The sequence below is a fragment of the Camelus ferus genome, chromosome 9 (assembly GCF_009834535.1).
Source record: "Camelus ferus isolate YT-003-E chromosome 9, BCGSAC_Cfer_1.0, whole genome shotgun sequence".
In the NCBI taxonomy this organism is placed as follows: Eukaryota; Metazoa; Chordata; class Mammalia; order Artiodactyla; family Camelidae; genus Camelus; species Camelus ferus.
In genome coordinates this window covers 50,995,360-51,021,613 of record NC_045704.1, presented here as the reverse complement: position 1 = coordinate 51,021,613, position 26,254 = coordinate 50,995,360, and the positions used below count along the sequence as shown (strand labels likewise).

Genomic DNA, 26,254 nt, shown 5'->3' with positions numbered 1-26,254 from the left:
AAAACTTGTCAACAAGTTGTGTCCATTGATGATGATTTTGACTGTTTCATCAAATTTAGATGTTTCCCCCAATTGCAGCCTTTCCCAGTATAGTTCCAAGGTAGAGTATAATATTTATCCAGTTATAAAGAGGAACTTAAGGTATTCTAAAACACTGTTTCAGAAGTACAAAGCTAAATTTTATATGCCAATTTAGCTCTTATCTGTAAGTTTCGGTCTTCCCTTTATTCTGTGAGAGTAAATATCATTATCATTCTCTTTGCAGACTTTATTTCAATAATACCAAGTTCCTGAAAGTTTCTAAAGCTTCCAAAGCTGCAGCTTGTTAGGTTGCCAATTTGATGCGACATATTTGACACATTTAAGTACATTAATGAAGTGGCTAATATGAAATGTGATAAATGCCAGATTTAAATACATTTCTAATCTATAGATTTCTTAACTTATTAAGAAATGGCTTTTCTCAAGATGCTGGGGTACACTAACAGTTTATGAGAGTTATCACTACGAAGTCAAGTTACATTTTCTTCAAAATAGAATTTTACTGAATTTATAATAGCAGCTACAGTGACAATGGATGTTTTACCTTCTACCAGATACACTCCCCAAAGCTTAAATTTGATTCCAATAACTGGAGGGAAAAATAGAACACTTACTGAAACGTATTAACAAATAACTTTGTATTTAAAATATGTGATGGTCCTGATATAAAATGGCCTCATTTAACTTGTGAGCTATTGCTGTTGTTGATTTTCTCTTTCTTATTATTTTACAAATGGAGCTAACATAGTAAAGCAACCATTTAATTTTTTATATGTACAGAAAATATTTAGAATCAAGCAAAATTAATTTAGGAGGACAATCCCTTGATCTAAATGAAAACGTGAGTACTTTGCAGCTGAATGAGGATTGGTGGTTTGGGGCACTATCCTCAAAACAGCCACCGACCTTGAAGTGGATGCTGGTGTTTCTTCAGCAAATCTGTGTCTTCTGGTTTTCCTGTGGATGGTGAGATCTCGACACTGTGTAAGTTTGACATCAAACCTCATGATTTTTCAAATGTAACGTGCATTTTAGAGCTCATTGGTGCCAAAGGTTTATTTCAAAACAAAACAAAAAGGCATATGTAAATGAAATTAGACTCACACACAACAAATGACAGAGCCTCTGTGGAAGGGTGTCAGACTGTTATATCTTCACCCACTTCCTTCATGTACCCTGACTTGTAATTGCCTAACCTGTAACGTCCATGCTCCCCCCTGCCCGCATCTACCTAGCGGCTTTGTGTTCCCATAAGCAGCACTGCAAACCACCACCAAGGGACCAGCAGGAGCTAGTGTCCTGCTCTCTTCCTGCCACTGCTCAAGACCCGATGGAATCACTGTCCCCAACTGCCCCTGTCATGGAGCAACTAATTTTATCAGCCAGTGCCCTGCACGCTGTCCTTGAGAGGGAGGTGTTAATTACCTTGTGTCTGTAAAGTGCTTGGAAAAGAGAGCAAGGTCACAGCCAGTTCCTTGCAAATTTGACCACATGTTTCAGTAAGCCCTCTATTTTTCTGCACCTGTGACTCAGACATTTCGTTCGCAGGCTCTGGCAGAAGCTGAAAGGACACAGCGCAGCTCTACCAAATCCAGCTTAGTGCATGTGGGTGCACGTATTAAAATAATAGCCTATTAAAATACAAAAAATCCAGGACAAATGCCAAGCCAGGCAGGATGAAACCATATGCTGGGAGAGCAGGGATAATCTGGGTCACATAACTACTCTCTGTATGAGGATAAAACTGTCTGTAAGAAAACTCTATATTGAACTATAAATTAATTGCCTATAAACAATGGTAGCTACTATGATTTTGGCCTCAGTAGAAGCTCACATTTAGAGAATCATCTATTTCCCTAATTGAGGTAGAATTATTATTTTCAGTAAAGGGCCAAGTAATTTAAATATTTTATACCTTTCACTTATTCATTTATTCCACAGAAGCATCAAGTATTTTCTTCACAAAAACACTAGATTTTCTGCACAGATAAGCAAAAAAAAAAAAAAAAAAAGGCTATCCTCAAGACTACTTTTTTTTTTTTGACATTTTGAGATTGTCTGATGCCTGGGTTGAAAAAGATGAAATTTCTCTTCAGAAAAATATGCCCATAGACTTGTGTTTCCACGATAATTGCAAGATATCTGATTCCACACACCCAGGTTGGGTGTCTTTGTTTCGGGTCTAAATTTATATGCATGTATGAAGATGAAGACCATGCAAGGCAGTATGTGAAAGCAGCTGTAATAGTCAGGATTCGCTGGAGAAACAGAACCAATAGGAGATAGATAGACAGACAGGTAGGGAATGAGAATATGAGAATTATTGGCTCCTGCAGTGTGGTGGCCGGAAGGTCCCACAGTCTCTGCCCTCTGCAGGCTGGAGATCTGGGGAAGCCGGTGGTGTAACAGCTATAATTCAGTCTGAGTCTGAACGCCTGAGGACCAGGGGAGCTGATGTCCAAAGGCAGGAGAAGGAGGACATCCCAGCTCCAAAAGAGAGAGAACTTGCCCTTTCTTCCCCTTCTTGTTCCATTCAGGCCCTCAGTGGGTTGGATGGTGTCCACCCGCATTGATGAGGGTGGGTCTCTGTCCCAGGTCTATGGACTCCAGTGCTTGTCCCATCCAGAGACACCCTCACGGGTACAGCCAGAATTAATGTTTTACCAGGTCTCGGCATCCCTTAGCTCAGTCAAGGTGACACATAAAATGAATCTTTGCAGTTTAGTAGGTCAAAAATGGTATGGCCAGAATATTCTTCCTTTTTGTGTGTGTGTAATTTTTTTGTTTTTGTTTTTTGGGGGAGGTAATTAGGTTTATTTATTTATTGTCATTATTTTTCATTTAATGGAGGTAGTGGGGACTGACCCATGACCTCATGCATGCTAAGCATGCCCTCTACCACTGAGCTATACCCTCCCCCGCCTTATTTTGTTTTTATTAAAGGATAGGTCTGTGTGAACGGTAAAGCCAAGAGCCTTTGAGGCCAGTGTGAGACAAAGACCGCTCCCTCGATCACCTGGTTAAAGTGCTCTCGGCCAGTTTTCTCCACCATGAGGTTACTATTCTTCCCCGTTCCCTAATCCGCTGGTTAGAAGCAGTTTGCTAAGTCCAGCCCGTAGCCACAGGGAATACGATCAAGGTATACCTCCCGGGCGGAGGAGCATCAGAGATTTTGTGGATTTAAGTTAGAGCCACTCCAATAATTAGTAAGTGTTTTGTTGGAGATGCTTGGAGGCCACGCATGCACTGTTTCTCCTGAAAGTTCTGCCCACGAATGTGAGCGTTTTCCCGTGGCTTTCTGCCTGCAGCAGTGACTGCTGTGGTGTTCAAACGGTGATTTTCTGTATCCTTTGTTCCTTCTGCATCTGTTACCCAGACTTCTTCTGTGAGGAAGATTGTCTGTTTTCCCTCATTTATTTATTTATTCAGTCATTTATGAATATCAGTACAGACTCATGGAGATTGATTACTTGTGTTTCAGTCCAGTAATATCAATATTTACTGCTAAAGTTGTTCCAGCTTTGGCCATGGTGGGCTGTCTCAGGTGACTCTTCTTTGTGATAGGCCTCTGTTCTTTTTTTTTTTTTTTTTCTTGTTTTGTTCCATCTAAGCATTGCCTTGTTTCCTGGCACTATGAGACATTCCAGGCTCATTATATGTATTTCCTGACCCAGTTCAAAATCAGTCATCTCTCCAAAGAGCCCTGAATCCTTTTATTGGAAAATGGTATTTTTAAGATCTGGGCACCAGGTGTGTTCATTGTTGCTACCGGGGCATCACTGATTCCAGGCTCACTCAGGAACAGACCAGGAAACCAGTGTTTGTATTCTAACCCATGTGTACATACACACCTATTTTTATGTTGGTGTCCATCTGTAAACATGAGTTTATGTTTATTCCTATGCTCTAATCCACATTCTGGCCTTTCCCCTTTGCTTTTTGATAACTTCTTCCTGGAGTAGTGAGAAACCTGACTCCCACCATATACAAATTATTTACTCGTTTAATCCTAGGATGCATATAAATTAGTTTCAGAATTGCTAGCCTGTATTCCTGTGAGGAACAAAATTTACCCATTGGAGTACAGTGTTTGCGTGCAGTTCCTTTTGTCTTTAATCTTCAGTATCCAGTCAGAGCACTGTTTTCCAAAGTTATGTAGGTCAGCTCATTCCCCCCCACCCCTGTCTCCAGTGGGGATATGCCATACATTTGTAATGCACTGTATTCACTTTCTGTTGCTGTGTTAATTTACCATTGCCTAGTTGCTGAAAAAGAATATGACTCTATTAGCTCACATTTGGAGAGGTCAGAAGTCCAGATCAGCTTCTCCAGGCTCTTTGCTTAAGGTCTTCCAATCAGACATCAGGATGCTGGGGTCCTGTCTGGAAGCTCAATGGGTGAACCTGCTTCCAGGCTTATTCTGGTTCTTGGCAGATGCCAGTTCCTTCCAGCTGCAAGACTGGAGTCTTCATTTCCTTGCTGGCTGTTGGCCAGGGCCACTCTCAGCTCCTAGAAATTACTTTCTGGTCCTTGGATGTATAGCTCCCTGAAACTTCAAAGCCAGCAGTGACCCATTGCTTCAGAGTCAGCACTGAATCCCTCTTCTGCCTAGAATCTCACTTCTGTTACCAGCTGGAGAAAATTCTCCTTTTGAACTGTTCGTGTGATTAGCTTAGATCCATCTGGAAAATCTGTCTTTTGATTAACTGAAATTCAATTGATTAGTAATTTTAAATATATCTGAAAAATCCCATTTGACACGTAACATAACGTAGTCATGGGTGTGAGACTGCATCATGTTCACAGTCCAGGGATTAGGGTAGGAAATCCGGGGGCTGTTTTAGAATTCTGCTTACTCTGTGTAGTTCGATTCATTTGTCACCATCTACATGCCATTTTGGGGTCCCCTGATATCCAGATTGATTTTTTTTTTAAAGTTTGGGAGATGTTGGATATGTCTCCTTCCTTGATTGTGGTGACGGTATCATGGGTGTTTGCGTATGGCCAGACCCGTCAAGTTGTACACACTAAATAAGTGCAGTTCTGTGTATATCAATTATGTATCAGTAAAGCTGTAAAAAAAAATGTTTGCATAGGGTTAAGTTCATTCTTGGTGGTGTAGAGATGTATAAGGTTATATATCTACCGACAAAGTAGCATACAGAACAGTTTCATCACCTTAGCTAAAATCCCCACTTTGTAGACAGACATCCCTCCATCCCACAACCAACCCATGGCAACCATAGATCTGAATCTGTTTACCTTCTTAGAGTTCGGGTTTTTTAGAATGTCACATGAATGGTTTCATACAGTATGTAGCCTTTTGGGTTTGGTTTCTTTCATGTAGCAAAATGCATTTAAGATTCATCCATGTTGCATGGATCGAATCCCTTCCTTTTTTTGTAGCTCAATAGTATCCCTTCTATGGATGTACCAAGCCTATACCTTTAACTAAAGTGTGAATGTAACATGATAGTGCTTGCTAGAATAACAAGATTCACTTAACAATATTGTCTGTAGCAACAAAGGAGCTCAACTTTGACTTTTTTTGGAAGTAAACTTTCATAAATGGCTTTTGTAAGTAATAAGGGATACACATTCACACACAGTATGACTGACTTATATGTCAGCTTGGCTTCTTTATCAGATTGACTTCTATAAAATATACATGAGCCATACTGACACCTCCAACTGGGCTTAAAGGGAGTAGTAGAGTATCTCTAGCCTGGAAGATGAGAAAGCCATTTTTGAATCCTGTCTGCATAAAGCCTTCTACAGCCAGCCTCGTTTATTTCCTAAATGTCAGTAGTGATACCAACTTTTTCGATGGTTGAGGCTCAGTAAAAATTCCAAATATTTACTTAATGGCTATACAACAGAGAGTGTTTTATAACCTTTAGGCAATGCCTGCAAAGAATATCACTAAAAAATTGTGAAGTCTTCGAAGAGAAGAAAATAATTTTAAAAACAAGTAATTAATTAAACCTTTGTGATCATATTTTCCTGCAGCTTTAAAATTACAAATCAGATCCTTTAATTATAGTAATTTAAGAAACATACTGTAAAAGGTGAAATATTTTCCATGAAAAAGATTGAAAACACGAGAAAATTTAGACTTACTGGAAATGAATAATTTATATATAATTTATTTAAATAAAAATACTCCTTGTCCCAAACTCGTCTTGTCTTCATACAAGTGAATTAATAAAATAATGCATCTTATGCAGCTGTTTCACTCAAATATATTGCCAAACCAAACATGTCACTTAAATATGATTCTTTCAGACCCTGTGTGTATTTTTAAAATGTATGTATATAAATATTAAAAAGGAAAAAATTAAAATCACATAACAGAATATTACTTTAGTGGAACTATCTTATGGATTTGAATGTAATGCTTTTCATTACAATAATTTTAAAACATTTGCATTATGCATGGGTTGAAAAAGTGTTTAGAAAAATAATTTTGTAGAATAGAATGTAAATATGAATTTTAAAGCAATATTCTGATCGAGGGCAAAATAATTTTCAGAAAAGAAAAAGATTTCCTTCCCTAAGAAACTTACTATTATAATCATACCACAGATGTTAGTCAGTAGGCATGGAGCACACTTAGGTGAAGGCATTTGGTAATGCATTAAGTTGATAGCTAGGTTTGTATCAGCTCTTTCTGTTCCTAGTGAGATTCAACTTTTACTGAAATTCACTTTCTCTTTTAGGGAGAGAAAAGACTAGCTATTTCCCCCACCACACATACACAGAAACACCACCTGTATGAAGTTAATGCTTCATGGAGTCAGTGAGTCACAAATTGTACTGTGTACTTACTGCAACTCCCTACTCCCAGTGGGAATGTGGAAATATTCACCTCTTTTTATAGATACTGCAGTAATTGTTACAGATTGGATGTACTTGGAATTATAACTGCTTCTCTATTTGCTTTATTGAGGAATGCAACACTCACTTTAAACCTCACTCTCTTTTTGAGAGAAGTGAAAAACCACCTAAAAGACAACCAGCCCAAATCCCTGCAATTTTCAGTGGAAACCATGGGATTCCCTACTCTCTCTCCAGAGGACTTTTCTGGCTCTTCTTGGTTGGCTCACCTAAACAGGAACACCAATGACATCCAGTTCTTTCATCTTTAAAATAAAAGAGTTTCCTTCGTAGGCTAGAGTTTCTCCACGCTGCTTATATGCAATTTATCTTGGGAACTGAAATCCGAGCATAAGAGTAACAGAAAGGGGGCTAAAAACAAGGATGGGCCAGTTGTCTGAGTTGACTACCACTTTATGGAGAGCTGTTTGTTTCAAATGTGCCTCAGCATTTGCATCCAAGGGGTGGGTTCGGAAACGTTTGTCTGTAGGCTCTCATCCCCACTGGTCAGTGTCTTCCTGGGGGTGGGGATTAACCACCCCTTCATCCGGATATTAGGTTGTGGCGCTATGAGGAACAAGCTGATCTTTAAAGGTGTCCCAGATGGCTGGAGCCCAGGAGGAAAGTGAAAAATGAGTAGGGCATGGTGCTGCCAGATGACATCTGTAGGAAGCCGTTGTCTAGCAAGCAGGTGCTGGTGTGAGATGAGCAGAGAGGCCATGAGGTAGTGCCCTGGAGGTCGTCTGGGGAAACCTCAAACCGGAGAACCCTCTGAAGGACTGATTACAACAGATGGTTGGGTCCTACCCTGGCAATTTCTGATTCAGTAGGTCTGGGGTGGGGACTGGGTGGTGCTAATGCTGCCGGCCGGAACATCACACTTTGAGAACCACTGGGTTAGGGATCGCCAAGACCTCCCTGTTCTTTCAGCTTACAATTTTTAATAACTAAAGGGCAACGTCATGCGGACAGAGGAGAATCTCGGAAAAGAATAGGACAGGCGAAAACAAAATTCATTGAAGCAATAAAGGAGATAACAGTTTCACAAAGAGTTATTTAGATGTGCTTGATGAACAAAACAGGGCAACTAAGGGTAATTAAAACTAATACCTATAGCATTTAGGCTCTTTTTATTCCTTTTTCCTATTTCCATTCACATCTCTTTCTTTTTATTCTCATCTTATTGCTTCAGAAAAAATTGAGGTAGATAATGCTCATATTTTAGATATTTTACATTTTGAGGTCAGTGTAGGTTTTACCTGTCTATATTGTGGTTTGTATATAGGTCAGAATGAAAACATATGGAGATAGCAATTTTGAAACAAAATTAACAGTACTAAACTGCAGTATTATCGAGTGGTTTCAAAATCTCCCATTCGAGTATCGAGCTGTATCTTCTGAATGAAAAATTTAGAAGCTTAAGTCATTTATGGTGGTATAATGTAAATTACAAGAGGAGAAATTATAGTCCACATCCTTTGCTGGGTGTTGGACCTTAACAGCATGCATAATTCATAGAAAAATACTGTGTAAAGGAATATGGAGTAACCTTCAGAAATAAATCAAGGAAAACCGGTTACTAATCTACAGAATAGTTTACCTGGAGGAAGGTAATGTGAAGGAAAACAGTCCATCATTTCACATGGCTTCATGCCATCCTGATGAAAGTTACCCAGGGCTACATAGTTACACGTGGAATAGAAAATATTTACGCCCAAATATCTGCCACTTGGAAAGACATCAGCCAAACAATGATAAATGAATTGAGCAAAGCAGGTATTAAATTAAGCAGATAAATTTCACTTTGATTGTGAAGTTCAGCCAGAGGAGAAAGACTTGGCAGAAGAAGCCATAGCTGGGGGCATCCACGTCTGTCATAGAGGGACAAGTGCATAATCAGGCATTAGGAGCGACGTTGCCCCACTGCCCATTCTATCCACGAGCAGCTACAAGGCAGTCTGATTTCCTTGATAAATGGTGAATCTCTAGATGGGAATGGAAAACAATGTTCAAAGAACTCACCTGTCTAGGGAAGGAAGACTCGTTTAGGTGTCTTTTCTAGTTTCATGTTAATTTCTGATGAAGTTTGTAGACTTCAAACATGGTTTTTTTTGATACTTGTTAAGGATATAAGCCTACACTTTACAGAAATTTTGCTTGATTTGTGGAGATATAAAATGGCAACTAATGTAAGTTTTCAAATTTTGAATTCTCTTATTGGCAAATGAGTTTCTGGGAAAGTCGGTAAATGAGGCAGGTTCCAGGAAGATACGGTGATTTGAGGATTAAACCTAAAATTTCCATTGTGTCCCAAAGAAAGTATCTCCTTAAAGGTAATATTATGCAAAACATCTGGTTTGGCTTTTTTTTTAAATTGAAGTATATTTGATTTACAATGTGTTAGTTTCTGATGTACAACAAAGTGATTCAGTTATATATATTCTTTTTCATTATAGGTTATTACAAGTTATTGAATATAGTTTCCTGTACTAGACAGTGGGACCTTGTTTATCTATTCTGTATATAGTAGTTAGTGTCTGCTAATTCCAAACTCCCAATTTGTCCCTCCCCCTTTGGTAACAGTAAGTTTGCTTTCTATGTCTATGAGTTTCTTTCTGTTTTATAAATAAGTTCACTTGTAACATTTTTTAGATTCCATGTATAAGTGATAAAATATGATACTTGTCTTTGTCTGACTTACTTCACTTACTATGATAATCTCTAGGTCCATCCATGTTGCTGCAAATGGCATTATTTCATTCTTTTTCATGGCTGAGTAGTTTTCCTGTGTGTGTGTGTGTGTGTGTGTGTGTGTGTGTGTGTGTGTATCTCACAGCTTCTTTATTCATTCATCTGTTGATGGGTATATAGTTTGCATCCATGTCTTGTCCATTGTAAATGGTGCTGCTGTGAACATTGGGGTGCATGGTTTGGCTTTGATTTGTATGAGAACACACATTTTGATTACCCATAACACCTGGACGGAAGGGGGGACTGGACAGAGAAAATTCATAGCTGTGCTCTTTGGTGACAAGGGAGAAAGTTAACCCCAGCGGGCACATGTCATCATTCACAATTACCTTCTGAATTGCGTCTTACCTGTTGAGGAGTCCACTGTCAGGGTAGTGATAAGGGGTGAGTGATAAGTTCTACATTCCCTGATCCGTTCACCACACAATCTGCCCTGGACTGATGTTAACCTATGTTAAAATAACCTATTTTAGTTTACCACAAAGGCAAGTGTTTATTTGCTCAGTGATTCCAGGAAGCTTTGAAAGGGGTGTGAGAAGTGAGGCCGGGAAAGGAAGGAAGCCAGTAAAGACTGTGTTTATGGAGCAATTTGCCACCGGGCTGTGGGCATCTGTCGGACTTCGGGATTATCCAAGCAAGGGACAATGATGATGGGTGTTTATCCACCAACTCTGTTCCACCCTTGGGTTCCCAGCACTTTGAGTGAGCCTTCCACGTAGGGGTCGAGAGCAGTAGGACATCTTCGACGTGTGCTGCAGCGCCACGTGTGATGGGAAAGTGAGCTGGGCCCAGACCACAGTTCCTGCCGATGCATGTTTTTATGTTCACTTGGAGGTTTCTTGATAATGATTTATACCTCTTTTACGGGTTGTGTTGAACAAGGAGGTGGAGGGGAAGCGCAAACCAGGCAGCACTGTCCAGTAATAGAAACTACGTTGAAGTTGAGGATTTGGGGACAAAGTTTGGATTTTAAGAGTAATTTCACCCATTGATCCCAAAGTCTGGTTTATCTCCAACTTATCTAAACTTCCATGAACTTGCAGCCATTTGAATTCCATGGAGAAAAGTAGGCTGCACTAAAAGGCTTCATGGATTTTAAGAGGAGGCTTATTGTAGAAAATAGAGGTGGTGATTTGCAAAGTGATTTGTTCATTTTAATTGCATTGATTCCACTCTTGTCAATGGGGTGACTTCTGGAAAATAAACCTCTTGAGAGGAACTTAAGGGAGAGTGGATAAAGATGGTTTCGTGCACTTCATGAGGCAGGCTCTCTCTGGATACTCATCAATTAGAGGTGAAGACAATAAAAGGAAAAATTTGCCCCATCTGGTTCTACATAAAACTCCCCAAGAGCTTTGACAAAAAGTCTTTTCTGCAAAGAGAGGCCAGACCTCTGGAGAGGCATTTGTTTTTCAGGCTCGTTGAAATGCTTTTCCTTTGCAGCGATGTTATTTCAGTAGAGCCAGATGAAATGAGCTTGCTATTTTTATAAGTTTTTAAAGGCTTAAGCAGGGCAAATATGTCTTTTCAAGCTGCCTTCTGCAATAAGCCTGATGCTAAGGCAGCTTTATGTCCCATAAAGAGTAACATTAGCCTCATGGAGTTGCAGGCGATTTCTGATAATCTTGAGGCTGACTCCGTATCAGATTAGTGTAGGGAAGGCTTACATTATTTCCCGATTTTAAAAAGCTATCAGTGTAAAATAAGTTATATTTTTACCAAACTACTTTTTCTCTCTTTGACCAACTTAAGCTTTGACAATCTGTACTTCCACTAGGTACAAGAATTCAGGTATTTGGAGAGATTTAAAAAAAAAATTTCAATACGTAGTTCTCTCTCTCTCTCACATTTCTGTATCTGGCCCTGAACATTGATGTTATAATTGAATTTTTGTTTCTCTCTCTTTACATGATATCCCCACCTGGGAGACCTGTCGCCATCTAAAATAAAACGTATTAAAGATGGAGTTAACGTTCTTTGTCCAAAATCCGAATTTTCAACACCAGTTTTTTATTTAACTCATGAACTTGCGTATTCTTAGATTTTAATATATTTTTTGTGCTTGAATATTGAATAAAATCTCCAGACTTTACCCGTTTATCCCTCCATCCACAATCTTATGTGATGCCTCTTTCCCTGCCCTTCCCTAGCCGTACATCTAGCTGATTCCCAATTAGCGGCGACAGCCCTATTTCTGGCTTTCTTGCTACTCTCGCTTCTCCGGTCTTTAATCTGTCCTACTTGCAGAAGCAAGATTTATCAACAAAATAAGTTTGGATTATAGAAAGCACTTTTTTGGGTAATTTTGCAGTGGCTTCTAATCATTTCTTGAAATTAAAGTGCCTGAGTGGAGTTCTCCATAAATTGTTCACAGCCCACTTCTCTCGTTATTGTAACAGGTTTTCTCCTATCCTCTGTGTCATTCTCTTCTATTTAGGTAACAAATCATGACACGTACTAATGCCTCTGTCTTTGGGCATGTTGGAGATATTTGCAAATGGATATCCCTCTTCATGCACACACACATACTTCCTCTCCATTTTCTTCTGAAGCCTCTCGAGATCTGACCCTGGAAGGCACTGAGTCTCCGAGTGCCAGGATTATAATGTCACCTCTGTCACTAATTTACTGTGCAACTTGGGAAAGCCCTGACCTCTGTGAGCCTCACTCTCTGCCAATAGAAAGAAGGAGACGAAAGAGAGGTTTTCCGTGGTGGATTCCATATTGAACCTTTTACGATTCGCATTGTGGTAAGAAATCTTTTTTTGATTAACTGCGCCTGGCTGTTATCACTAGGCAGTCACACCTTTTCAGGGACTGTTTAGCGCCCAGCTGTTTATGTGCAGTTAATGTATATCTTTGTCATTTACTGCCACTGTGAAATTACAGGCTCCTGGAGTTTGCCTAGTGCCGTCATACTGTGGGCATTCAGGAAATGTGCAAATCATTAGCTCATGTGAGAACTTTCCCACACAATTTGGTTGTGTTTCTAATAGTGTTCCATGTGCTGAGAAATAAAATATCAGCAGTTATGATTTCCAGTAATGCCTGGCTGGGAAAGTATAAACTTGCATTTTTAAAACATGCTCTTTTTTTTTTTTAACCTTGGGAACAACAAATGCCAAATTTAAATCTCTACATTGCCTTTGAATTGGAGCTCTTTGCCAGCTTCTCTGAAATTTATGACCCCCCAATGAGTTGAATAATAATACGCTGAGTTTTCCCTCTCTACTTCTATGCCATATTTTGCTTTAAAAAATTCCACATCACACAGCAGTGCCCAATGTGACCATTAAATAAAACTGTAATTTAGGTGACTTCGGCAGTTTCGGTAATTAGAGTCTTGCCGTAACTGTAAGAGTAAAAATAACATTCCCCGGCGCTGAGAGGGGGCAGCTCTGGGCTCACGCTGATAATGCACCTCGGCAATTTAACGTGACTAATTGTGAGGGCACGTCTTCCCAGGGGATTGTGTTAATCTTTAAACATTCTTCTATCTCTGTGGTTTCTAGGAGCTGTGTATTTTCTGTTTGTCCAAGGGCTGCTGTTTCTCCCGCATCCAGCGTTCTCGTTCTCCTCAGTTGAGAAGGATGGTGCTCACTCCTGTAGCTGTCTTGATGGGCCGCCATTCCGGACTTCCCGACTGGGAAAGGACTTAGGATCAGGCAGGCAGGCGGGCCCGCAGGGCGAACACTGGCTGGGGCCTGAGGGAGCGTCTCGTCAACTCTTGCCTTCTCAGTGGAGTATTCTGAGTGTTAGAGTTTTTAAGTGTGTTGTCCAGAGTAACTGAATTATAAGGTTTGTGGTGGCTCCAGAGTCTTAGCCACATATCAGAGTCATCAAAAAAGAGCTTTTCTCCTGTTATTTGACAGCTGTCCAGGGTATTTCCTCTTCAGCTCTGTGCCATCCTCCTCATTGCCACACACGAAGTCCTTCCTCAGTCTTCAAGACCCGGATGTCACGTCAGCAGCCTCGTGAAAGGCCCACAGTGGTGTGTGGTTTTCCAATCGTCCTGGGAGGCCAGCCGGGAACATGGTGGCTCTCTGGATCTCCCCCCTTGATTTCTTTCTCGTCCTCTCAGTCCTTCACCTTTGGTCTCTTGCGTATCCTCTCTTCTATTCTTACTGCCGTACGTGGATGGAACAGTCTAAACACTTCTCTCTCTTGGCCTGGCCCTCTTTGTCTTAGTCTTTTTAGCCCCTTCTCTAGGCTCATGTGAAGTCAGTCATTCTAATAAGCCCATTTGAAGTCATGCCCCTCCCCTGGACCATGTTGCATTTTGGTTCCACGTTACCTTGAGGACAGAGTCTGATTTCACGCCAGGATGTACAGGGCTCTTGATGGCAGAGCCCTCACCTACCTTTCCAGTCTGACCTCTCACCATTCACGTCCTTACCCCTGGGCTTGCAGTAGTATTAACTGTTTGTAGTTCAGACGCGGCACCGGAAGAGTCTCGACTGTGCATGCCTTAGTCTGCGTCCTGATGCACCTGGTGTTCTCACCTAGTACTCCACCCTGCGTGACGGTGGCCAAACCTCTGATTACAATGACTGGCTGCTGGTCCAGGCACACAGTAAAGCATATCTATAGGTTATTGATTAGATTTGATGAAAGTATGTAGGAAAAGAGACGTCAGTGGGGATATGGAGAAATAAACATACAACTAAAATAGTTTTATAAAAGAGCATAGATTGTTTGGTGGCAGAAAAACATGCCAGTTTCCATAGAAGAGTACTCTTTGGGAATTTAGGAAAGACGGGGACAACATTGGTTGGAATCATCATGCAGCACACTCTCATGTAATGGTGGCTCAGAATAAAGGTGAGAAAATGGCCTTTCAGGGAAGGGAAACAGCATCAACCAAGGCTGAGAGGAAGAAGAACATAACATTTGGTAGGGACAGAGAGGTTATGCAGATAGAGAATATAATGTAATACAATGTCATGTAATATAAAATAATATCATATAATATAGTATTTATATGTATGTATGTATTAGCCAGGACAGAGTAGATTGTGCTGCAGCAGGAAACTGCCCTAAATCTCAGAGGCATAGTATAATTAGAGTTTATTTCTCATGTCATTTATGAAACCAGATCCTGTCCCCCAAGGAGTAGCATTGCTTCTGAGTCAGGAAGTGGAGGGACAGCTCAGCACATATAGAGCGTGGGTGGTGTATACACCCAGGACTTCTAGCAGAGTCAGTGAGCTGGGCGAGGAAGTAACAGCATGGTCCAGGAAGCCAACAACATCTTCAGAAAGAAGATGTTGCGCCGTTCTTGAGTCTTACATAATAACCTAACTTTAGCTATTCCTGCTGATCACCTGTGTGTTAATAATAACACAGTCATTTTCTTAGATTTGCCCCTCGGAGTCACCCCACTATGTTCAATCAACTGTTGGTGTTATTGGTGTTTTGTAGAATCATTCTCCACAAATCTCACCCATGTACACTCCCCAGTGGACTCTCAGCTATTTATTCCAAGCATCTTTGTTCATTTTAGTGAGAAATGGTATTCAGATTTAAAAATCTGGGTGCCAGGGCCTCACTGCTTCTTGTCTGGGTGACTATTTTCAGGTCTTGTTACGAAGACATAGCTAAGAGAATGTTTTTGTTTTTGTTTTCAGATGAAAATACATTATATGCTCATACTGATATTTCTAATTCAAATTTAGAATTATCAGGTTTTAATTCTTGGGTTTAATATTTGTGTATCTTTTACAGTGAGCTCTTGATTAAATGAATTCCTCATTTTCTTTATTCCACTATGTGTACGTAGGATAGTTTCACATTAACAGCATCAGTACTAGTGCAAGCAATGTTGCTCAACACAATTTAAGATTTCTTAACTTGGCTTTTATCCTGAGGATATCTTCCACTAGTGAAGTTGCTGTGTTTCAAATTCACTTGAAGTAAATACTTCCTGGGTTGTTAAGCAATCACTGTGATAGTTAGGTTTATATGTTTCACTTTGCTTTTGACTTTTAGAGATTAAGTTACTTGGAAATTGTTTGATCCCTTCAGATTTGCTTTTAAGCTGTATTAGGCGGGACCACACAGCATTTCGCATACCACTAATTTTTCCTTACTACTGAAGTCAAACCCCAGAACTAAACCTTGATGCAGTTGAGTTATATATTGCTAGATTCTCCTCCATAGGTGTTGTACCATTTTTGCTTCCTATCAACAATGTATGAGAGTCTGTTTATTCAAATCTTGTCAACCAAGTAAGTGGCCACCCCTTTTGCAATATAGTAGGTGATGAACGTATTGGTTTGCAAACTAGGCCTGGTACACAGAGGGCAAGGAGACCGAAGGGAGAGGCAGACCACTCCAGATTGATAGGTGGAAGGCTTTAATAAGCAAGGGAACTTAATTACTAGGCTTGTCTTGGGCGGCCACAAAACAAATAGGTTGCCGAATCCACCTGTCAGAATCTTAAAAATTTGTAACCCTAACTTAACTGAGTTGGGTCACCTGTATCATTTAGATGTTCTCAACACCTTGTTCTCTCAAGGCTGCATCCTTGGAACAGTCCTGAAGTTGAGCAGGACACTGTGGGGCCTTCCTGGGAACAGATCCCCACCCTCCATGTCCCGTGCTTCTTGTTCCTAGAAAATCTTTAGCCTCTTAGGCCTTCCCTGAGTCCTAAAAAGCAAAGTTAATGAGTTAATAATTAGAGAAGTGGCAAAATGCAGAAACAAAGGAAAGCAGTCAGGCAAGACAAAATAATGGTAATAGCTTAGCCAGAAGATAAAGTCAAGGACCCTAGTTCCTCTGAAGGTCTATAGACAACATCCTGACACATAACTTAGAGTTGTGTTGCAGAAACTAAGATACCCCCTAGCTCCACATCAGGTGGAGGAAGTTGACTGCCTGCTGACCACCAGCATGTAGACCCCAGATCAGTTGGAACCAGAAAAGTGATGATGGAAATTTCTGAAATACCACCCTGTTACCTCATCACCAGCCAATCAGAAGATGGTCCATGATCAGGCGCCCTGCAACCCCACACTCCTGATGTTGCCTTGAGAAATTCTTCCCTGAAAGCCATCAGGGAGTTCAGGTCTTCTGAGTATTAGCTGGCTGTTCTCCTTGCTTGGTGCCCTGCAGATGAACAGTGTACTTTCCTTCACCACAACCTGGTGTCAGTAGACTGGCGGTTTGGTTCAGTAAGGATCCCACCATGGGCACGGTGAGCAGAGGGTATGTTCTAAGACAGGCGAGTGGGTGAGAACCCCCCATGTTGCCCAGGTCCAGCCTGTGGGTCAGCTGGTGGTCACATCCCCTCAATGACATCCTCCAACAAAATCATATTTCTGAGTTTAAAAATTTTCTTTGTCTTGCTGTGGGTAAGGTTGAGCATCTTTATTTTGAAGGCAAGAGCCGGTTGCGTGTTTCTGCTGTGAACTCGGGCCCGTGGCTCTTGCCCACCCTCCTGTTAGCAAGTCCTCTCTTTTCAGAGAGGACTCTTTCAGTGGTGGGAATATTAACTCTTTGGCCTGATGTTAATTGCAAATACTGTCCTAGGTTTTCGTTTGTCTTTTTGTTCCCTCTGGTATTTTTTACCACATAATTTTTTTAAAAATGTGGTCAAATTTATTTTTTCTCCAAGTGTTTCTAGATTTTGAGTCATATTTAAGAAAAGCTTTCCCTAGTCCTCGGTTATAGAAGAACTCATCTGTGTGTTCTTCTAATATTTGCTTATACTGCTGAACAATTACCCAAATACTATTTTTAAAAATAATTCATCTTCACTGCTTTGACATAAAGCCTTTATCATATATTAATTTCCATATTGGTTGTCATCTTTTGCAATATCCTTTAAAAATTTTTGCAAGGTCAAAATGGAGCCAAGAACTTTTAAAAGCAGAATTAAAAATGTTTTAGTAACCAATAAGCATTCATCTAGTGATAATTAATCTAGTTAAGTCTAGAATTGATTATATTGATAAATTCTGATTTTTTAATTCATATAGTATGATAGAATTTCAGGAAGACTGAAGGGATAATCAGATGAGTAAGTAATATTCAGATGCTCTTTTGTGAAATAATGTTTATCACTTCCATGATTATGAAACAGTATGGCATTACTGAATGTGGTTTTATGGAAATCTAGTTCTCTAAAATGACACAAATAAATTAATATATTATATATTATATATATATATATGTATATATGTATGTATGTATCTCCAGCCTGAAATAAACTTTTTAAAGGTTCTGATGTATAAAAATGTGCTTTTTAAAAATTTAGCTTGCTACCAAGAAGCTTTCATTTTTTAGGGAAAGCTCTTTATTGGGTTCATTTTGCTAATCTTTGTGTAAGACTTGTGTAAGATGTTGGACTTAGGAAGGACATTCTCAGATCTCCTGCTCCTTGGCTGCCACCCTTCATACGGTTACAATCTGCTTCCTCTGCGACTGCAGCCTTAGTTTTCCTCTGACTCCCCTTAGGTAGTATGATCGCTACAGTTACGGGTTTGGTATTTGCAGATTAAAACCCAAAATGAGGTAACATTTTCGCATGTCAACTTGCATTTTTAAAAAATATCATTTGGGATTGTGTGTGTTTGAGTCTGAGGAAATAGGCATTCTTAAATTGATACTGAGAGCAAAAATGACTGGAAACTTCCTAGAAGAAAATTAACTTATTTGTGGAAGGACTTCCACTTATCATTGCCATCTGTCTGACCTCATTCATCCTTACAGATTCAGCTCAAGTGTCATCTCCTCTGGGAAGCTTTCTCTGACCACTACTCACTCCACCTCCAGAGCATCCTTATTTATCCCTATCAGAGCGATGACCTAGCTTTCCTGAAATGTTCTCTTTTTGTATGCTTGGCCCCGATTTGGCTGCGCGTTCCCTGAGGACAGGGATGATGCTTTATTGGACTGTATGCTTTTGAATCTCATGCTCCATTCACAGTGCCTGGCGCAGAGGAGCCAGACAACTTGTTTTTTGACTTGCTGTTTTGACCTGTGATGAAGTGTCCAAAAAATGTGTCATCAATATGTAGTCATTGCATTATTATGGTAAATCATTTGGTACTTGCCACATTAGTGCCTTTTTAATAAATAAGTACTCATTTCTATGTTGCTGTTGGCCTCATTTCTCTGAAGTCAGAGACATTTTGGCATTTTACACCCAAGCTATGAAACGAAATGCTAGTTGGTGCTCATCTATTTGGTGTATAATAAACTTGAGTGATACCCTAATCAGAATATGCTGAGGCTGAGATCTGTTATCCAGGTAAAACAATTAATGTACTATGAATATTTCAGAATAGTCACAGACAACACCAATTGCACAGTGCATAATTACACAGTGAAGACATAATCAATCTTCATGTGATTGAAAGCCTGACCGGTCTTCGAAGGGCAAAGCAAGAGATGCCCAGGAAAAAAGATGAGTTGAAAAAAAACTAATCAACTAATTTAAAACATTTCTAACCTGAAATAAGAAAGAAAGAAGCACATAATCATCATTCTAATAATATAAATCACTGAAGCTTATGAAAGGACTCACATTGGCCATAGTGACTGCCTTTTAAAAATACACTGAGGTCATAAAGCTTGCTTAGTCACTGTTAGACTCTAGAGCTAACTGTCTTACTGTGTATTTCATTTTCTCTATGGCTGCTTTGTTTTCAAGGCAAGATTTAGAAGAAACAACTGTTTATTTGGTGTTGGGAAGCCTGGGTCCAGTTCCTTATTACTGCCTCCCCGTATGAAATCAGTCGAGCTTGTTAAACAGCTTTGTCTGAGCCCCATTGTACTAATCGGTAAAAGGAAAACGACCATATCTGTGCTGCCAGCTGTAGACAGCAGTCACGTGGAGTTCGAGTGTGACACAGGAGAACCCCCATCACCCGCCGTGTTGAGGACCCAGGTACCCTTGTGTGATTGTTGCTCACAGGCATTTCATGATGTCGCTATCAATAGCAAAGTGAGTTAGCTTCCTTTTGTTTTCTTTTCTGTTTGTTTTAAATGTGAAACGCATTGAAAAATCCAAATGAACAAAATTGTGATTTCTATCCTCGCTCCCCAACTCCAGTTCCAATCCCTCGAAGAAATGACTATTAACAATCTGCTATGTGCACTTCCTGACATTTTCCAGGTGATACAACCTGTGTGTGTGTGTGTGTGTGTGTGTGTGTGTGTGTGTGTGTGTGTGTATGTGTATGCTCACGCACAAAAGTGAAATCACTGGATACTTGTTCTTATTGGACACCTATTTAAGATGCTACTTATCACACCTGTACCACATTTAATGGAGTTATTTTCCTTTGTAATTGGTCTATCTCCACACTTTATGTTCTGTCTTTTGGATTGTAGTCGCCAAGAAGGAATGTAAAGGGAATGGGTTAGACTCTTGGTGTCAGGGAGCAAGGGATTCAGTGAAAGTTCAGAGCAGAAAATTTTGCAGTTCTCCAAAATGTATTTTTGTACAGGACATATTAAGTATTACAGACTTAATTCATTAGCCATATATATAGTTTTAGATCTGAGGGTTAGAGTTAAAAAAAAAACCCTCCTGAAGTCAACCACAGCGTTCCTGTTGGATTAAAATTAAAACAGTAAAGTTGAGGACAGCTTTCCTGTTAAAGAATCAAGACTTTTATAAAAGTTAGATTTCCTACATATGTGAAATCAGTTCCTTATGATGTTATATTTTTAAAAAGATGGAGGAGCAAAGTTATTCACGTGTAGCTGTCCAGGCCCCCCCTTCCTTTTTTGGCAAACGGTGCAACCTGTTTCCCTGTGGAAGCCATTTCTTTCCAGGTATTTTCCTGTTAAACCTTTCAGTAACAAGAACAGCTGGTCACGACTACAGAGAGCCATTAGGAAGAAAGCAGTAACCTCTGGAAATGAATGGAGTTCATAAGCAGAACTGGCTTGAATGGTAATTTCAGTTTGTGTTTGGTAGACACTTTAATTTTTATACTTCTCTGTTATATCACAATTTAAAAAATACAGATGCAAGGGCAACCCTAGGTCTTATTTTGCAAAATATATGACTGTTCTGATTCAGAATGTGAGGAAGAACAGTGGCATCGAAAATGAAGTAATTCGTTTGTCCAGAATGCAAAAGCAGCTCATACCAAGCCCATTCTGTTCCATGAACATTGCTGCTGCATGTAACACAAAGGCAACTGAATCATGACTCTTCACCTTAAGATGACTGAAATATTGAAAAAGAAATCCTGGACCAATGTTGTGTGTGTGTGTGTGTGTGTGTGTGTGTATATATACACATATGTGTACATTTCACTCAAATTTCATGTATGAGAAGATTCAACATTAGGATACTATCATTGTTCTAAAGAAAACGTTTTAATATGTTAAAGTAGACAGAGGTATAGAATCATGATGCTGAATGTTTAACATGTAAAATTGCAGCTTTGTGTTTTCACACAATTGTGTTAATTTAGAGTGGTACTATCACTCATTCTTTGTAAAGTTTTATACTCTGAGTTACTTTGCTCCAGGTAGTAAGATCACAGAAAATGTGATCTAGACCTATTAGTTGTAATGAAATAGTGTAGCTTTCCTAGAACTGTGGTCCACTCTAGTGTAATGAGTCAACTAGAGATGGCGAGAGGGGGTCGTGCAGGCTGCCCTTTCAGAGCGATTCAGATCTAAGGGTGCTGGTCCACAGAAGGATGCCCAGGTGTGAGATGCTTACAGGTGTGCCCATGAACACTCTGGAACACTTCATCTGGAAATGAGAGGAGATGGGGGCTGGGGAAGAGAAGGGTTTTGTCACACATTAGAAGAGCAGTCATCTGGAAGAGAGAATAGTTTTAACTCATGAGACCATAAAAGGCCAAAGAAGAATGATTAGAAATACCAGAGATGCAAATTCATACCCATACAGGGAAGAAGTTGCTAAGAAGTTGTAAGTGTGCAAAAATGGAAAAACAAAAGTGCTCTCTTGGGAGAAAGGCTGAGGTTTTCCTTCTGCATCTCATGCTTCAGCCCTAAAGAGAGCTGGTGGTGATTCAGGGGGTCCCTGGTTTTAGTCCTTTGACCACTGTTAAGTCCTTATAAGCAAGGGAGATGATTTCCCATCAACATTAGAGTAGTGAAACACAAAGTCTGATTTTTCTTCTTTTTGGCAATGCTTTGAAGTATGACGTTCCGACATATCAGGAGATTGAGGAATTCAGATGAGCTCAGGAAAAAAAAAAAAAAAAAAGAGAAGAAGAAAAGAAAAAAGGCAGGTTCAAGTCCCACAGTGCATAACAGATGGCATCAAACCAAAATTGATGTTGATAATCCATGTCAGAATATCTTAGGGTGTTATTGACAGGGGAATGGGGAGGAAAGTTAATTCAAGAAACTTAATGAAAAATGTAGAACTGAAAGAAGTGACAGAGAAAATACAGAAAATGGACCTGAAAGATACTTTAAAACATAACTTGAGCAACATTTGACTTATTTCTAGACTCTCTGAAATGTATTTCTTGGGAAGTGTGAAGCAGAAAACTCAGTAACAAATAGGCTGCTTATCCATGTTTGTTTTACTCTGGAAGGACCATGGAAAGCCACTGATGGATGGGGTAGGTGTTGACATTATTGGTTCTATACTTATTTTTTGAGACTTCACATTGTTAACTCAACAAGCTAGTGTCAAAAGTTCCTTTGTGGTGTTGTGAAAAAATCTCTGCATCACACAGTGTGTTTTTAGACATTGTCATACAAATCATGCATTTCTGAAACACCTCAAAAATTCAGCCTCAGTACAATACTGTGTCCTCAGATTCACGATCCCATAACTTCCATGAACCTCCTGCAGTGAGATTCTGGCAAAGATCATCTTTTTTTTTTTAAGATGGTAATGCTAGATTTAAAAAGGGAAGCCTTCTTTTGACCTCGTGCTGTCTGAAATAGACCTGAGAATTTATCATCACAGTTGCCGGATACTTGTCTTTTCACTGAGGACCACCAGTGGCTGGCTACCTCAGGCTGCTACACACTTGAAGAAGAGCTAATGAATCTGCATTATCTACTGGCATTTATGCAGAGGCCAAAGGGTTTTATTTTACCCTGTGCTTTAATTATTTGTAGATTTTTTGGCTGTAATTTCAAATTTAAAGCAAAGTTACAAGAATCATACAAGGAAGTCTCTTGTCCCCTTTGCCCTGGCTCATCAGTCGTTGGCTGTTGATTTTGTCCCATTGGCTCCACCTCTTTGTCTGTTTTCTCTTTCGGCCTCTGTGGAAGTCAAGCAGTTGTTTATTGCTCTGTAACATCTTACCAAAAATACAGGGGCTGAAAGCGACGTAAATTTCTGATCTCACACTCTGTAGGTGGGAGTACTGGCACGACACAGCTGGGTTCTCTGCTTCAGTCCCACAAGGATGACCTCCATATGTCAGCAGGGCTTCCTTCCTGGAGTCTCTGAGGAAGAACCCACTTCCAAGGTCATTCAGGTTTGGGCAGAATTCAGTTCCTTGCACTTGTAGGACTGAGGTCCCTTCCTCACTCACTGGCTGCTGGCTAGGGGTCTCCGCTCCTCAAGACCACCCTCATTGCATTCCTTGTCTCGTGGCTCCCTCTGTCTTCTTTGTTTGCTTTTTAGGGGAGGAAGTAATTAGGTTTATTTATTTATTTTAATGGAGGTACTGGGGACTGAACCCAGGACCTCTTGCATGCTAAGCACGTGCTCTGCCACTGAGTTATGCCGTCTCCCTCCCTCCGTCTTCAAACCAGAAACAGTCTGTCTAGCCGTCCTCACACTTCACATCTCTCTGACGTGCCCTTCTCCTCCTAGGTAGGGAAGCTGTGCGCATTCAAAGACCCATATGATTGCCCCAGGTCGTCTCCTTTTAAGGTCAGCTGTGCCGTCAGCACCACAGGTCACTGTGCTGTGTTAGGTGAGAATGATGGGGAAAGAGACATCTCATTAGACTCACAAGTTTCCAGGGATGGGGTGTAGAATCTTGGGGGCCATTTTTAGAGTTTTGTTGACCATCGAAAGGGATCAAGAAAATGAGGCTTTGTATCTTTTTTTTTTTCCACATGTAAATGATACCGTACGATATTTGTCTCTGTCTGACTTCACTTAGTAGGATAATCTCTAGGTCCATCCACGTTGCTGCAGATGGCATTATTTCATTCTTTTTGTGGCTGAGTAGTATTCCATTGTGTATATATACCTCATCTTTATCCAATCATCTTTCGATGGACAGGGAACTACATTCAACATCTTGTAATAATCTGTAGTGAAAGAAAATATGAAGAAGAGTATATATGTATATGTATAACTGAGTCACTATGCTGTACACCAGAAATTAACATGACATTGTAAATCAACTATTCTTCAGTTAAAAAAAAAAGAAAGAAAATGAGGCTTTGTACTTTCAAATGTACTAAGTACCTCTTAGTATTCTGAGAATGCAGCTCTCTGCTTATAGTATGGGGGACCTGAAGTGAGGGTGTGTATTTGGAGGAGGTGGTTAAGGGTTTAATGAGACCAGCACAATCACTGAGAAGTTTTACATGATCCCATCAGTTCATTCCAATAACCCCTTGAAGTCAGTATCAGTCTGATTTTAAAACTGAGGAGAGCAAAGCCTAGAGAACTGTTACATGAATTACCTACCGTTGCACGGCGAGTAAGTAGCAAACCTGGGCATCAAACCCGCTCTGCTTGACCCCAAGGTCTGGACTCCTTCTGGGACACCAGCTTCTGCCTGGAGCCTGACTGTCTTGTTTTGGTAATTACATGCTCCAGGCTTTTCCTGACTCTTTCCCCTGGAAATTTTTATCAAAACTTGTCTATCTGCTATCACATTTATTTGAAGATTCACTTCTGTTCAAGTGATATGTTTGCTGAACAGAAAATTTTCCCATGAAATGAACGCCTTATGGTAGGGTCTTCAAGTCCCTCATGCAAGGAGGGCCCGTCTCTCAGGATGTTATTTCTGTCCTAAGGTAGTTAGGGCTCTGACAGGTCCACATCCCTGGAGCAACGCTTGCTTACATAGTGTTGAGTGGGTTTGGTGGTTTCAGATGTTACTGCTTCTTTAAACAGAAGAACTATCAATATAAAACATACTGTCGTAGCCTCCTCTATTTTTAGCACTGGGTTACCAAAAGCTTCTACCTTTTTCTCTTTTTGAAAGATTCAGCATAGACTCTGTGGTGGTTTCTATTTAGGGAAAATGGGCACACATTAGAGTCAAAATGTACATAGTAGGTCAAAATAAAAATATTAAATCCTGCCAGAAATAGCTCCTAATTGGTTTCTCAGGCAGGGAAGGATCTTTTCCAGAGGGAAATACACATTTGTTAATAGGAAGGGCAGTAAAGGTCCGGTTTTCTCCAGTGCTTTTGTCAGGTCCCAGCAGTGGTGTGGGTAACACAGAGCCGTAGTGAAGCATGCTCTGTCATGCTCTGAATCCTTGGGGCCCCTCCAGAACTTGGCTGCTGAGGGGAGATGTGGTTATCCTGGGAATGTGCGCAAATCCAGCTCGTTGAGTTGAATTATCTTGTACTGCATTTTATAAGAGACTGTGTATATCATGGATAGAAACACCTGCTTTTGTTATTTACTTGATAGTGAGAAAGAATACTTTAAGAACAATATAATTCATATATATCTAGGGGATACAGATAAAGTTCTGTATGTAAATCATATGTGTATATAATCTTATGCATGTGTATGTAGAACTATGTGAGTGTGTTTATGGATGTGTGCCTGTACAAATTATGTATGTGGTATTTTTGCCAAAAATCTTTTATGTAGGAATGACTTGCAAGTACATACGCTGCAATCTGTTTAGAAAACTGTGAGTTTAAGCCAAGGAATCACAGTCTTAAGAGAATCCTAAATTTTATGATGTTCACATTGTTGAGTTACAACCAATGCTTTTCCTCAGTTTTAAAAAGAAAATAGGATGCCTTGGTGATGTTCACTTTTATTTACCATCCTGTAAAAGTATTTCTGAAGATTTGACATTTTAATCTGTGCGGTTAGTATGTCTCATGGATATCTAATGCAACTGAATTATTTGTTTGGGTAAAAGATACTCTATTTGATTCTATCTGTAGTTTAATTTGGTTTGGCTTGATTATGTACATTTTAACATTCTTTAATCTGTCCTCATGTTTTCTGTTTTGTCCCCTATAAAGTCATTTATTTAAAAACACTCTCTCCAAGTTGAAGACCAACAGAGCTATCCATTAAGGAAAGGTTTTGGAGGAGCATGGTGGGTAGGGGGGTGGGTGGTGTCATGGGTGAGAGCATAGGCTCTGAAGACAGATGGACCAGATTCAAACTCTTCACTGTCTACAGTTTGAAAACCTTTTGACAAGTTGCATCCCTCACTTTCCTCAGATACAAAATGCAGGCAGTCCTAAAGCCTCCTTCCCTGGAGTTTGGCAGAATTAAGTGAAGTAGGCCATGTGAAGTACGTAGCAGTGTCCCGTATATTTTGTTTTTGGCTTCTAATAACAACAGCCAAGACTGAGATCTAACTGGTTGAAGGAATTTGGGGATGTATTGACTTTGTATCTGAAATATTCAGAAATATATGGAATTCAAGCATGGTTTGATCAGGGCTCTGTCTAAATT

The 26,254-nt window shown here is 40.0% G+C and overlaps 1 protein-coding gene and 1 long non-coding RNA gene across 5 annotated transcripts in view; both read left to right on the top strand.

Moving 5' to 3' along the window:
• The window catches only part of LOC116665817, a 417,325-nt gene that overhangs the window by 119,216 nt on the left and 271,855 nt on the right, over positions 1 to 26,254 (top strand). The gene's annotated exons all lie outside the window — the stretch shown is intronic.
• On the top strand, positions 950 to 24,350 carry LOC116665820. The gene is made up of 4 exons (XR_004322529.1): positions 950 to 1,026; positions 21,447 to 21,453; positions 23,336 to 23,338; positions 24,340 to 24,350. It is a non-coding gene; the product is annotated as an uncharacterized LOC116665820 (long non-coding RNA).